This window comes from Marmota marmota, unplaced genomic scaffold, assembly GCF_001458135.2.
Source record: "Marmota marmota marmota unplaced genomic scaffold, marMar, whole genome shotgun sequence".
Classification (NCBI taxonomy): Eukaryota; Metazoa; Chordata; class Mammalia; order Rodentia; family Sciuridae; genus Marmota; species Marmota marmota.
In genome coordinates, this window is record NW_026000208.1 from 1,656,760 (window position 1) to 1,670,724 (window position 13,965).

The window sequence follows — 13,965 nt, forward strand, 5'->3', positions numbered from 1 at the left end:
GCAAAAAAAAAAAAACTATAGTAAACAAAACAATGTGGTTTCAATAAAGTCAGGAAACTTGACCAATATAATTGTATAGACATTCAGAAATAAACCCTCACATATACACTCAAACAATTTCCATATTTTTTCAGTATATCATAAAGTCATACATATAAAGAGAATAGTAGTGATTCTTAACCTGTATTTTGTGTGTGTGTGTGTGTGTGTGTGTGTGGTGAACCCGGAGCCTTGTGCATGTGATGCAAATACTCTACCAACTGAGTTATATCCCAACCCCCTTAACCTGTAGTTGTTTACAGATTTTTCACATATATTTGAAAATCTGATAGACCCAATCCTTTGAAAATTGTTTGTACTTACTATTTTTTCACATGATCAATGATTTACATAAAACACAAGTTGAACTCCTTAATCTCAACTGCCTGGAACTTTTCAAAACCTTCACCTCCATTGCAATCAACAGATAGTTCTTTTCATAGTTATAGAATAGGAATGCCATTCAGATGAATTCTTTTTTTAATATTTATTTTTTACTTATAGGTGGACACATATCTTTATTTAATTTTTTTTATGTGGTGCTGAGGATTGAACCCAGGGCTTCACACATCCTAGGTGAGTGCTCTACCTCTGAGCCACAATCCCAGCCCTCAGATGAATTCTTATTTTTTAAATACTGAAAGTGTAAAGATACCCAGTTCCAGATAATGTTTTGTCAAGTATATTTTTTTCAGCAGTATATTTTTTATATTTATTGTAGTTATGTATGACATTAGAATCCATTTTTATGTAATTATACAAGCAAAGAATATGTCTTATTCTAGCTAGGATCCCATTTTTGTGGATGTCATGATGGTAGGATTCACTGTGATGTTCTTATATATGTATGTGGGAAAATTATGTCAGATTCATTCTGCTGTCTTTCATATTACTCCCCCTTCCTTCTCTCCAGTCCCCATTGTCTGATCTACTGGACTTCTATTCTTCCCCTCACCCCACCCTTATTTTGGTTAACTTCCACTTATCAGAGAAAGCATTCAACCTTTGGCCTTTGGGTACTGTCTTATTTCACTTAGCATGATAGTTTCAAGTTCCATCCATTTGCTAGCAAATGTCATAAAGTCATTCTTTTTTATGGCTGAGTAAAGCTCATATATATATATATATATATATATATATATATATATATATATATAATATTTTCTTTATCCATTTATCTGTTAAAAGGCATCAATGGTGATTCCATACCTTAGCTGTTGTGAATTGAGCTGCTATAAACATTGATGTGGCAGCATCACTGTAGTATGCTGATTTAAAATCCTTTGGATATATACTGAGGAGTGGGATAACTGGGTCAAATGGTGATTCCATTTCAGGTTTTCTGAGGAATCTCCATACTGCTTTCCAGAATGGATGCACCAATTTGCAGTCCCCACAGTAATGTATGAGTGTACCTTTCCCCCCACATCCTTACCAACATTTATTGTTACTTGTACATTCCAACATATTGGCTCATGAACTGACTTCCTTAACAAGACTCCTAAAGTTAACAAGTAAAATCAATAATCAATAAATGGATGGCATTAAACTAAAAATCTTCTTCATGGAAAAGGAAACAATATTATGAAGAGAGAGCCTACAGAATGGGCAAAAATCTTTGCCACCTGCATCTCAGAGCATTAATTTCCAAGATATATAAAGAACTTAAAAAACATAACACATACAAGAAAACCCAATGAATAAGTGGACAAGGAACTGTACTGTATTCTTATTCAATTCAGTGTCACAATATTTTTCTTTGTAGAACTGGGGATCAAGCCCAGGGCCTCACATACGCTAGGCAAGTTCTCTTCCACTGATTTACATTCTAACCACAATGTCACAGTTGTAAATCTAGGCAGATAATTTGTATTAATTTCCTGGTGAGGATATAAGACAAACAACAACAACAACAGAACATTTTTTTTCTGAGGCTTTTGGTTGTTATTTACTTCCACAATAAAGTAAGCAGCTTGATGCCTAATAAAATATGGCCTCAGAGTTTGCTTTATTTGTTGATTCTTTGGAGAAAAAAAAAGACATTTTAAAAAGAAATCCAAGAGCAAGACATGTATGAATGCAATCTAGTTATAGTGAAAGAATATTTATATACTGTGCCAAATAAAGCAAGAATTTCTATAGAGAAATTGGCTCCTTCTATCTTGCCTTCCCTAAAATATGATGTTCAAGAATTAAATATTAAGGGCTAGAGATGTAGCTCAGTGGTAGAGTATTTGCCTAACATGTATCAGGCGCTGGATTCTATCTTTAAAACTGCAAAAAATAATAATTTTATATATTTTTGTCTGCAGGAAGCACTTTAGCTTTTATTTCCCATTTCTGTAAACAATATTATAAATAACCATAAATGTATGCAAATGCAAAAGTGTAAGTTTGCATGTTTTCCAGATAAAGTGTAGAATAAACAGTTATATTTCACTTGCAACCCACAATTTATTATTATTTGTCAAGAAGTACTTTGCCGACATACAATAACAGTATATGTTTAAGGAGTTGTTCAACCCCAGGGCTACAAATGCTTCAAGTATAAAGTTTTTACTGATCCCAAAGGAAGAACTTGGGGAACTCAGCAGAGAAGGTTTGAAAATTTTATTACTCATCATTGTTGGCATACAAGGATACAACGGACTGTTGCTCTATGCCTACAAGCAGGGGAAATACTTAGCATAGGTTTTACCTGCCCACTGCACAGATGGATTTCTTAAGATATTTTATGAATACATTCTTTTACTCTTCAACTAAGGTCACTCTGCTTTGATCTTCACCTAAAGATTGGAGACAAAAGAAGTGACCAGTTTCCCCTCTCCATTTCCTTCATTATCCTGTTCTTTAATGTTTTCCTTATCTCACTGCCCAGATCAAAAAGCTTTCTTAGGCACTGAGTAGTGTTCACACCAACAAAGGTAGAGTATGATAAGTCCATATGTGTATATAATACATTTTCTAAATCAGTTAACATTTATTTGTGCTGAGAACCTCAAAATCCTCTCTTCTAGCACTTTATTAAAAGGAATACTTTTTGTGAGTAATAGTTACTTAACTGTGCCGTAGAACATCAAAACTCCTATGTTACTGCATTTTGATACCTATTATTCAGCCTCTATCTACTTCTTCCCCCATCCTTCTTAACCTCTATGGCCACTATTATTCTCTTTACCTCCCCCAAATCAACTTTTTAATTTCCACATACAAAATGGAACAAGTTATTTGCACTACTTGGCTTATTTCACTTAAATACAATGTCCCTCAGTTTTATCCATGTTACCACAAATTAGAGGATTTCATCCTTTTTTATGGCTAAATAATATATTGAGATACATACGCATGCATATATCCCAATATAGATACATATATCCCAACACTAGTTATATATAAAATAAAATAGTAAAATTTGTATATATAAAACATTTTTAATCTGTTCATCCTCCATAATGTGTATACTAACTGTAATATCTCCCAGTGTATAAAGTTCTCTTTTCTCTGCATTTATTTTCTTTTTTAAAAAAATATTCATTTTTTTTGGTTGTAGTTGGACACAATACCTTTATTTTACTTATTTATTCTTATGTGGTACTGAGGATTGAACCCAGGGCCTCACATGTGCAGGCAAGTGCTCTACCACGGAGCCACAACCCCAGCCCTCCATTTATTTTCTATAATAGCCATTGTAACTGGTTTCAGAAGATAGCTCATTGTAGTTGTGATTCTCAGTCCCATGATGATTAATAATGCTGATCATTTTTGTATAACTTGGTAGCCATTTTTATATTTTTTTCATAAATATTTATTCAGATCATATGTAGTCAAATGTAATGTAAGAGGGCCAAAACCATTGAATTTAGAAAAGGTAATTTTTTCAACAAATTGTGTTGAATGTGTTGAAAGTTTCATATGCTGAGCTGGGCACAGTGGCACACTCCTGTGATCCCAGCAGTTCAGAAAGCTGAGCCAGGAGGATCATGAGTTCAAAGCCAGCCTCAGCAACTTAGCAAGGCCCTAAGCAACTCAGTGAGACTGTGTTTCAAAATATATATTATACATATATGTATATGTGTAAACATATATAAATATATATGTATGTATTATAAAAATATGAATATATTTAGAAAAGGGCTGGGGATGTGATTTAGTGGTTAAGCACCCCTAGGTTCAATCCCAGGTACAAAAAAAAGTTTCACATGCTGGAAGTTTTAACCCCTATATGGCAATATTTGAGAGTTGGAGTGACCTTAAAGAGGTGGAAGTTAGTGAAAAGTAATTATGTCACTGAGGACATTCCCTCAGAAGATGTTAATATAATTCTTCCAAGACTCTAGTTAGTTTCCAAGACACAAAGTTGTTTCAAAAGAGGAAACCTAACTCCTGAATATTTTTACCAGTCCTATCACATGAACTTCCACCATTGTGATGTCACCACCCTGAAGTCCTCACCAGAGGAAGAACAGATGGGGCTACCTGATCTTGAGTTTTCAGCCACCGATATTGTGAGTATTATTTAAGAAGTACACAGCTTCATGTATTTCATTATATAAACAGAAAATGGATTAGGTCACCCACATAATAAATGCTTGCCTCTTACCCTTTCATTTGCTAGTTATTGGCTCTTTTTGAATGAAGACTATTAAATGGGAGAAAAATCACTTGCAAGACATGTAACTAAAATTTTTAATGAACAAGAGAGAAGCAAAGTCTAAGTCCAGGGTATTTTATTACTCAGAGTAAAAGTATATAGAAACAAACTGAATAGTCAGGGGATCATTTTCTAAAGTGAGATGATGGCTGAGTTAATTATTATAGCATTGTATCGGTTTCTTAAGCCTGCCATAACAAAGCACCACAGACTGGGAAGCTTAAACAACAGAAGTTTATTTTCTCCTATTCTAGAGGATGGAAATCTAAGATTAAAGTGCTGGTATGTTTGAGTTCTGACTTGCAAATGGCCGTCTTGAACTATGTACTCATATGTTTTTTTTCTCTCTGTGTATATCTCTCTGCTATCTATTTGTATATCTAAACTTCCTCTTTGTTTTTCTTCCTCTGTGAGGTTCTTCAGGAAATGAGGGTCAGGAAAAGGTCAGAGAAATCTTCTTGCTTCTGTGGTTTTCCTCTCTTATATTTGATTCAAATTACTGAGTGTGGGCTGGGGATGTAGTTCAGTGGTAGGGAGTTTGCCTAGCATGTTTGAAACCATGGATTAAATCCCTAGAACCACAAAATAAAAATTAGTATAATAAAATACCAAGTGTGCCAAGATCCCATATTTTAGAGTAATGTTTCTTGTATCCCATCAGCATTAAGACTACAGAAAGAAGAGAAGCACTACCCAAGAAGTAATGATGTCTAAAGGTAATAAGGCAGGAATAATGATCAGTTCATATAACCGTGAGTGGGAGCTGGGGCAAAAGAAAAGTCTGAACCTGTAGCCAGGACTCTTGCCCTTTTATGTTTTTGTAGGAGGAGTAAATTGAAAAAAAAAAAATCTGTGGGCAGGGACTAATCATATTTTTCATATTTGGGAAGCTCCTAAGGTAAGAAAAAGACTATAAGGAGATTTATGCAATAACTCTTTAGTTTTTAAGTTTATTTTATTAAAGGAAAATTCATTATTTTTCAGTAGGTAATTCAGTAAGTTTCAGCAAGTGCATATTGTTATGCAGCACCACCAGGTTTCTTTCATTGCCCAAAGCTTGGGGATGCCTTTTCAAAAAGACCTTATGCTTCCAGACTCTCTGGTGCCATGCTCCTATAAAAAACAGATTGACAGTTTAGTGCCTTCCCCACCCCCACTCCTCTCAGGATCTCAAATAATCCCTATCTATAGTATAGTGATTAGTTTGGGTATAGCCCAGTCAGTCTATCTTTGTCCTGAATCTACTGCATTTGCTGGTATCATAGTGCTTGTTGCTTAACCAATTTTTATTTCAGTCATACAGTCCAGGAACAAAGGTAATGACCTGTGTGAACCTGACTTTCCTGATAACATCAGAAACTCAGCTAGAAAGATGGGAGCCCCGGGAACCACTACAGAGACCTAGTAACCTGTTACTCCCGGTCCTCTCCTCCACGGAAGATGGATAGAGCCCTAAATAAATATATCTAAGTTAGAGTAAGGGTAACCTTTCAATGGTTCTGTGGTCGGTTTAATTGCAAAACTACCTCCCAGAATATGCATTCTAAAGGAAAATGAGTTGTTGGGAACAATGAAATTGGTATTCACAGGTGCAGTGTGATCAAGCAACTCACTGGTCTGTCTCCATCTCCACCAAGGTCGGTGATTCCCAACATGCACAGAAATGCCATGCTTCCCTTGCATTGGGAATGAAGAATTTAATATCCATATTGCCAGGTTGAGAATGCCACATTACTAACAAGCTGTCTTCATGTGTGATTATTTTGTGAATCATCTATCCCTTTGTTCAACTATTCCATTGGACTGCAAAACACAGAGTACATGTGCAGTTCATCATGATCCATGTGTGAGTTCCCATTGTCATGTGTTAGGTAGTACAGGAAGCTGTTGGCCAGAATTGAAGTCCCATGGGATATCCAAAACTCTGACATAAATTCCTCTCTAAGGCAACTACAGTGGTCTCAGCATCCACATGAGTGACATATTTATTATTTGTCTCTTCCAGACAGCAAAGCTATTGACATAGTCTCCTTGTTCTCATAATAGGAAACTTTAATAGTTCATTCACTTTGTAGCCATTTTCCTGACAAGGTGGCTTGGCCATTAGCAAAGGTTCTCATGAACAGTGGATTCAAAGAGTGACCTGTATGAGCAAAATATCTCAGTCAAAAGATGGGTACCTCCTGGCTGGATGGTAGTTGCAGTCTCTATTCTATTGTTTCCTAGAGCTGTCAGTAAACCATTCCATACTATCTAGATATGACTCAGTTCTGGGCTCTAGGTATTCACATGAGGAATCAAAGCTTCTTTAAATCTCTTCTGTGAGGATACCTGTTTGTTAATGGAGCCTACCAGTCCCTTGAGGTTCTAGCAGGACCCAATGTTGAATATACCATTTCCAGTGAACTCTGTTGAAGTTGTCCAGATTTATTGGTGGGATTTGTGAATACACATGTGAGAATGAGCATTTGAGGTTGCAGAGTTGCATGAGGTGTTCTATCCATGAGAAATTCAGTCCTCTTCAGTTCCTAAGAGCAAGCAAGGAATTGCTATTCAAAAGAAATATATCTGGAGGCTGCCTTAGACAATTTAGATGTCCAAGATCTGAGACACTGGTGTACCCTGGTGTCAGTTTTCATCACCATAGCCTTCAATCAGAATGCATGGAGGTTGTAAACAGCTGAAATTTCATCAGGCTATCATGCTTCAAAGATTTTAAAGTCAGTGTCTAAGTCACTACTTGTTGAACAGCTTCCAAATTTTAGTGCTGTAAGGGATTCATTCATTATCAGTGGCTTTCTTGATTATCTTGGCTATAGGGAACAAAGGAACCCCAAGTGGGGTATATACTATCTTCAGGACCCAAAGAGTGTTACCAACCATCTGGCCTCCTTTTTATTAGTGAGTGCCAAAATGGCTTTTTTTAAGTTAGCTATAGTGATACCTGCCTATGGTTCCAGCTACTTGGGAGTTGAGGCGGAAGAATCACTTGAGCCCAGGAGCTCAAGGACAGCCTGATCAATATAAATATAGTGAGACCCTGTCTCAGTTTTTTTTTTTGTTTGTTTGTTTGTTGTAGCTTAGGATATATTTGGCTTCTTGTCCAAGTAGCTTTGGCACTTATGACTTCCAAGCACTAGAGGCCTCTTTGACCAGCTAAGCTGGACAGTTACATAACAACATGGTGTATAGTAACATTTTTATCTGTACCAAAGTAGACTTGAATAACAAAATATCGCCAGCCCTCTGTATCCACAGATTCTGTGTTGGTGGATTCAATGAATCATAGGTCAAAAATATTTGAAAAAAAATATTGTGTCTGTATTGCACATGTGGAGACATTTTTGGCACTATTCCCTAAATAATACATAACATTTATATTGTATTAGGAATTATAAATAATTATGTGCATGTATGTTTTGTGTATGTATGTTGGTCAGATTTTCATCATTGTGACCAAAATAACAGACATAAATAACTTAAAAGAGGAAAGATTCATTTAGGATCACAGTTGAAGAAATTTCCAGGTCCATTGCTTTGATCCTGCAGCAAGGCAACGCATTTTGGTGGAAAGATATGGCAGAGGAAATCTCTTTAACTTGTGGCAGCCAGGAAGTAGAGAAAGAGATGAGGGGGGCAAGGATAAGATATATATAGTCTTCAAGGGCAAGACCTCAGTGACCTACTTCTTCTAACCATGACACTTCACCTGCTTAAAGTTTCCAATAAATCCATTCAGATTATTGATCCCCAAATGGGCTAATCCACTGATGAGGTTAGAGCTCTCATGATCACATTATTTCCTAAAAGCCCCACCTCTGGACATTTCTGCATTGGGAACCAAGCTTTGTGGGGACATTCCATATCCAAACCATAACAGTCTGTTACATGCAAATACTATATCCTCTATATTAGGCTTCAGAATCTGCAGAATTTTATATCCATAGAGTATCCTGGAAATAAGTAATGAATGTAATGTCTTTATTTCCATTTAGTATACAATATACCTCTCTTTTTGGTATAACTGGGAAGGAGTTGAATAGTTTAGGTGGCCAGCAGGAATGAAAATGCTCCACTGTTATAGCTCAATATCTAGCTATCAGGGTGTATACCCTTAGTGGCAATGTTCTGTATACAAAAAAAATAGCCCAAATACCAATGCCTATATTGCACTTCACAGTGATAACCCTACTCACCAGCATCTGAAGTGGTCAAAGGGGCCCATCTACAAGCAGATAAGCACTATTTGCAGGTAAATCTCAGGATTTACCAGGTTTGTCCCAAAACCTTTTGATCTCATTAGTTTAATTTTTTATCTAAGGGAACCCCAAAACATGGTCATGTAAATCTAGAATTCAGGAACCTAACCCAAGTCTATACTGGCCTCATTTTTGTAAGATACAGGGTCTTGTTATGTTGCTCAGTCTTGCCCCAAACTCCTCTACTCAATCTATCCTCCTGCCTCAGTGTCCCGAGAAAATAGAACCGCAGGCAGAAGGTACCCTGCCTGGTTCCTCTCTTATCTTGACAGGAATACAAGGCCATTGGCCTCCAGTGGGAACTTAAAGACCTTGGCTTCATTCTTACCTGTACCATTTAACCATAGACAAATAGTTATCCAGTGTCCCTTTGTCAGACAGACATAACAGTCAGGCCTTCTTCCAAATCTGTACTTTTCATAGTGAGTTTCCCCATCTGTGATGGTCAACAGTGCACATGTTCATTCCTTCTCATGCCTCAGGAATACCCACTTAGCAAGCTTTCAGGATCTATTAATGAGTGATCACATAAGTGCTCAACAACCAGATAATGGTCCCTTATTTCCACATTTCTTTCTTTCTGCCTTGGTCCATGGATCCAGCTCATTTACATCGGTGAGGGGCAAGGTAACACATCCCTTTTGTCAGCCATCCAGCCTTATAACTCAGATAGTTGGATGTTCATATCCTATGTTCCCATAGGGTCTCCACCTAAGGCTGGGGACTGGAGTTTCCTTCCCACATTAATGGAAAGCCATTGTTCTGTCATACCAAACCCTTCTCACAGCACCAATATTGTGAATCAGGTTCACTAATAACCAGTCTCAATAAATGACTTTGAACCTATGGAAGATAGCAGAGCTCATCACTGTGCCAACCAGTAGAACAGGAGTCCAAATAATTTTGCCCACTGCATCCTCAGTTGCAGTTTTACTAATTATCTGAGTCTAGTGAGACAGAAAACACTACTAGTACATAATGATTTAAGTGAAGCAGATGTAATACTTAAAGATAGGCAACAAGAGAGAAAAATAAGATAAAGATAAAAAAAGATAAAGAAAGCTGGGGAAATACTGGGTAATGATATTGGTCAAATTATATTGTTATTTTGTATTCATGTATGAATAAGTAACAACAAATCTAATTATTATGTACAAATATATGCATCAATAAAAATATGGAAAAAATGTTTTAAAAGCCTGGGTTCCATCATGAGATAGTTCTTGAAATCTCCATCCATCCAAACATTGCACAGAGTAGATGGAGTATCGTTATGAGATGTAAGGTGTCCCCTAAGAGCTCATGTGTGAGACAATACAAGAAAGTTCCAAGTAGAAATGACTGGGTTACGAGAACTGTAACCCAGTCAGTGTATCAACCAGTCAGTGTATCAATGGAATTAACTAAGTGGTAACCAAAGGCAGGTAGAGTATGGCTGGAGGAGGGGGTCATTGTGGCATATATTTTGTATCTGGTGAGTAGAGATTCTGTAACGTTCCTGATCATCATGTGAGCAGCTTCCCTCTGCCACACTCTTTATACATAATGTTCTGTAGTGTCTCAAGTCCTGAGGAATGGAGGCAGCCTTCTGTGGAATGAGAGCTCTGAAACCTTGAGCCCCAAACTAAACTTTTCCTCCTCTGAAATTGTTCTTGTCAAGTCTTTAGTCACAGCAGTGAAAACACTAAAATGAGTATTGACTGCAGGTACCCCAATTCACTAAACCTGAGGGACCCCAAAAGCCAACAAATGTTTTGTTATATACCTCAGGGATAACATGACTCACTGGGAAGCTTTGAAGAATATACTGCTCCAAAGGAAAAAGGAACAAAGTCAAGGCTATTCCTGGCAGTTTCTCCCCATGGTACTGGGTTCCTATAGTTATTCTTGAGATCTACTAGTGAAAAACAGGAGAAGTGGGTCATTCTAGGCCACCCATAGAACTTTCCTGCATCATTTCCCCAAGAAGTTCTAGGTGTTCCTTTGAAGTAATTCTTCCCCCACACTGAGGCTTGGTAGTTACTGATATGATCAAGATAGCTTGGCAGTTACTGATCACTCCTATCTCAATAGCACTGACTTTTCTAGAATGTCAAAATGAAACCATTCTATATGAAATGTTTTGGGTCTGCTTTTCCCTCTCCCAGAATCATGTTTTTGAGATTCATTCATGTTGTTTCATGTATCAGTCAATTGTTCCTTTGTAATGTTGAGTTGTATTCTATAGAATGAATGTGTAATAATTTTCTCATTTTTTTTACCACTTCATAAATACCTGTGTTCTTTAAAGATTTAGGGTTTTTTTTTTTTAGAATTTTAATTTTTTTTTTTTAGTTTTTTCGGCAGACACAACATCTTTGTTTGTATGTGGTGCTGAGGATCGAACCCGGGCCGCACACATGCCAGGCGAGTGCACTACCGCTTGAGCCACATCCCCAGCCCCAAGATTTAGCTTATTGTAAATACTGTACTGCAAGCAAGCAGTTTCATTTTTCTTGGGAAATACCTAAGACCATAGAATGTTGGACGGTATAATCACTATATGGTTTACTTCATAACAAACTACCAAAATACTCTCCAAAGTCTCTGCCATTTTGCATTCCCAAAAGTGAAATATGAGAATCCCTGTTGCTCTTCATAGCAGAATTTTTTATTGGCAGTGCTTAAGTATATAATTGTATAAATAATATACTGTACATAGTAAGTAAAACAATATACAAATATATATATATACACATACAAACATATATATGTGTATGTGTGTATATATGTGTGTATGTGTGTGTGTGTATATATATATATATATATATATATATATATATATTGCATATATGTGAGTTGAGCACTCCACCATTAAACTCTACTCCAAACTCTATATTTTTTTAGTTTTAATTATATTAGTAGACATATAGTAGCATCTTATTATGATTTTAATACATATCTTTCTAATAGCAATGATATTGGCTATATTTCAATGGACTGATTTGCCACCCATAACTATTCTTTGGTTAAATATCACTCTTCCTGCTTTAAAATAGTGTTTGATGTTCTGTTATCATCATTATTAACATAAATATGTAAATTCTTTATATAGCCCTCTCTCTATATATATATAACTATATATTGAAAATATTTTCTCTGGGCCTGTGGCATTTCTTTTTATTTAAAATAACATGTGTTAAGGGCAATATCTGTATTTTAATAAGTACAATTTATCCATTTCTTTCACTTTATAATACTTATTTCCTATCAATGAAATAATTTCTTAATGTAATGTCAAAAGATAGCTATGTGTTGCTTAGCTTTTTGTTGCTGAGATCAAAATACCGGATGAGAGCAACTTAGGAAAGGGAATGTATATTTTAGCTTATCATTTCAGAGGTTTAGTTTTTGGAAGACCAACTCCATTGCTCTGGGCCCAAGAACACCATGACAGAAGAGCATGGCAGAGGAGTGCTGTTCACTTCATTGAGGCTGAGAATCAGATAGAGAAAAGGGAAGGGGTCAACAACTCTTATTCAAACCATAACAAGCTGCTATGTTTTCTTGAGAAATTTTGTATGTTAAGATTTGCCATTTAGGGCTGGGGATGTGGCTCAAGCGGTAGCATGCTTGCCTGGCATGCGTGCGGCCCGGGTTCGATCCTCAGCACCACATACCAACAAAGATGTTGTGTCCGCCAATAACTAAAAAATAAATATTAAAAAAAATTCTCTCTCTCTCTCTCTCTCTCTCTCTCCCCTCTCTCAAAAAAAAAAGATTTGCCATTTATATATATGTTAAATTTTAATGAATTTTGGACAGTATAATCACTATGTGGTTTACTTCATAAAAAACAACCAAAATACTCTCCAAAGTCTCTGCCATTTTGCATTCCCAACAGTGAAATATGAGAATTCCCATTGCAAAATTATAGTAGACACTATCATTTTTGTTTTGTTATTTTAGCATATGGATGCCCAGTAATTCTAGCACCATTTGTTGCAACTGCTATCCTTTGTCAATTAAATTTCCTTGGTACATTACTCAAAAACATGCTGAGCACATATATGTAGGTCTACTTCTTGTTTTTATATTGTGCATTTATCTAAATGCCTATCCTTACACCAATAATACTTTTTTTTTTGGTTTGGGAGTTTATTTATTTATTCACTAATTTATTTATTTTTTAGTACTGTGAATTGAACCCAGAGGCACTCTACCATTTAGCTATATCCCTAGCCATTTTTATTTTTTATTTTAAGACAGGGTCTCATTAAGTTGTCAAGGTTTACTTGAACTTACAGTTCTCCTACCTCATACTTTTGTGTAGCCAGTTCCACACTATCTTCATCAAAGTTATTATATATTAGCCCTTGAAATAGTTATATAAGCCAGATGTGTTGGTGCCTGCCTTTAATCTCAGTTACTCAGGAACCTGAGGAAGAAGAATTTCAAGTTCCAGGCCAGCCTAGTGAGGCCCTAAGTAACTTAGAGAGACCCTGTCTCAAACTAAAAATTAAAAAGGGCTGGGATGTAGCTCACCTTTTAAGTATCCCTGGGTTAAAACCTCATTGGTAAAGTGCCCCTGGATTAAATTCTCAGATAAAAAAAAGAAGAAGAAGAAGAGAAAGAAAGAAAAAAAATAAGTTGCATGTGTCATCCAACATTGTTCCTCTTTTTTCTGGATTGATTTGGCTATTTTAAGTCCTTACTTTCCTTGTAAAGCTCAGTAGTAGAGCATTTGCTCAACAAGCAGGGGGTCCTGGGCTGGTTCCCCAGTACCACACACATACATACACACAAGCAGTTTTCTAAATCCTTTATTTCTTAATGTAAACTGCAAAATTTAGTATCCACTTGTCAATTTCTCCAAAAACTTATAATGGAACATTGACTGGGGATTGTAGCAAATATTTAAATCAATTTCTAGGAATTGACCTCGAAATACTGAGCCTTCCAATCCATGAAATTAGCATATTTCTACATTTATTTAGATCATCTTTAATTACTGTCATCATTTTTTTAAATTCCAGA

General features: G+C 36.2%; 1 long non-coding RNA gene across 1 annotated transcript in view; it reads left to right on the forward strand.

Moving 5' to 3' along the window:
* The window catches only part of LOC125612824, a 44,427-nt gene that overhangs the window by 5,260 nt on the left and 25,202 nt on the right, over positions 1-13,965 (forward strand). The window contains exon 2 of the long non-coding RNA XR_007343302.1: positions 4,440-4,544. This is a non-coding gene — a long non-coding RNA (uncharacterized LOC125612824). The remainder of the gene's footprint in view (positions 1-4,439; positions 4,545-13,965) is intronic.